Raw genomic sequence first — 1,986 nt, 5'->3', positions numbered from 1 at the left:
CCTGCATTATAGCTGGAATAAACTTTAAATTACTGTTCCTTTTTTTTATATTCTTATCCAGCTGCTCCCCTATCAGACCTTATCTTTTTTAATTTTATTTTTTGTTTACCTCCCTCCATTCATTCAATGCTCATCTGAGAAGACAAGTTCTTCCAGCTTTCAATAATAATTGATTTTAGAAACTGTAAAGTAGTTACAAGAGAACAGTTGTCCAAGATTCAGAATTTTTTAAAAAATGGAGCATGTTTCCTCACTGCTCTAACATGCTGAAGCAATCATCTGAGGGGGAGGGAGATGGATGTTCAGTTGTCACATCAAAGGAAGCAGCATTATTCTAGCACCCAGTCTTTTTTAAGCTTTCCACTGTTACTGATTCGAAGTTACATGATATACTTTATGCTCATAACTGATGTGGCTGGAAAATTGGTATTGCATTTATAGCATCAGCAGAACAAAAAATGTGATGTATTTTATGCATGTCAATAAAGGAATGACCTGTTCTTGTTCTAGAGAGGATAGAAATTGGAAGTCAAACACCCTTTGTATTCAAAACTAGGGTCTCAAACATTTTGTAATCCTCATTTAAATTGTTAGGAGGTTTGGAGCTATTAGTTAATCTGTCTTCCAACACACTGTTTAATATAGCACCGAATAAATGGTATAAGTTGTCAATGGATGAGTGATCAACCCTGCTAGTAACTGATTTTTCTTCAATAAAGTTGCATAAACCAAAAAAAAAAAAACTACTAGAAGTAATAAAGGAAGTCAGTAAAGTTGTAGTATACAAAATCAATACACAAAAATCAGTTGCATTTCTATACACTAACATCAACTATCTGAAGGAGAAATTAAGCTCTCTTTCTCAGCTTTGCCTGAGAAGGCAGCAGCCATCTCCTACTCAGTATCATGGCTGCCCTCAGACCTCTGGTAAATCCCAAGATCATTAAAAAGAGGACCAAGAAGTTCAGCTGGCATCAGTCAGACCGGTATGTCAAAATAAAACACAACCGGCAGAAACCCAGAGGTACTGACAATAGGGTACACAGAAGATTCAGGGGCCAGATTTTGATGCCCAACATTGGTTATGGGAGCCACAAGAAAACAAAGCACATGCTGCCCAGTGGCTTCTGGAAGTTCCTACTTCACGACGTCAAGGAGCTTGAAGTGCTGCTGATGTGCAGAGATTGCTCACAATGTCTCCTCCAAGAACCACAAAGTCATTGCGGAAAAAGCAGCCCAGCTGGCCATCAGAGTCATCAATCCCAATGCCAGAAAGCACAGTGAAGAAAGTGAATAGACAGCTTATGTGCCTGTTGTATTTGTGTTAGTAAAAACATAAAACTACCAAAAAAAGGGGGGAGAGAAATTAAGAAAGCAACCCCATTCTATAATTGCATCAAGAAGAAGAAAATACTGGGGCACCTGGGTGGCTCAGTCAGTTAAGCATCTGACTCTTGATTTCAGCTCAGGTCATGATCTCAGGGTCATGAGATCGAGCCCCTCATCAAGCTCCCCACCCTCAGTGTGAAGTCTTCTTGTCCCTGTCCCTCCCCTGCTTGCGCTCACTGTCTCTCATATAAATAAATAAAAATCTTTAAAAAAATAATAAAATACTTAAATACATTTAACAAGGGAGATGGGAAATCTATACATTGAAAACTAAAGAGACTGATGAAAGAAACTGAAGAAAATTCAAGTAAGTGGAAAGATATTTCATGCTCATGTATTGGAAGAATTAATATTGTTAAAATGCCCACAATACCCAAAGCAATCTACAGATTCAATGCAATCTCTATCAAAATTCCAATAGTATTTCTCACAGAAATAGAACAAATAATCCCAAAAGTTGTATGAAACCACAAAAGATCCCAAACAGTGAAAGCAATCTTGAAAAACAAGTACAAAGCTAAAGACATCATACTTCCTGATTTGAAATCATATTACAAAGCTATAGGAATCAAAAAAAGTATAATACTGGCATAAAAA

The 1,986-nt window shown here is 37.1% G+C and overlaps 1 pseudogene; it reads left to right on the top strand.

Annotated features, from left to right (window-relative positions):
- Nucleotides 1-906: 906 nt before the first annotated feature.
- LOC112835692 (large ribosomal subunit protein eL32-like) lies at nt 907-1,297 on the top strand (annotated as a pseudogene).
- The last annotated feature ends 689 nt before the right edge of the window (nt 1,298-1,986 follow it).

The sequence above is a fragment of the Callorhinus ursinus genome, unplaced genomic scaffold, assembly GCF_003265705.2.
Source record: "Callorhinus ursinus isolate GAN/ISIS: 27379988/994484 unplaced genomic scaffold, GSC_fseal_2.0 scaffold4, whole genome shotgun sequence".
Taxonomy (NCBI): domain Eukaryota; kingdom Metazoa; phylum Chordata; class Mammalia; order Carnivora; family Otariidae; genus Callorhinus; species Callorhinus ursinus.
This window is presented reverse-complemented; position numbering and strand designations above follow the sequence as displayed.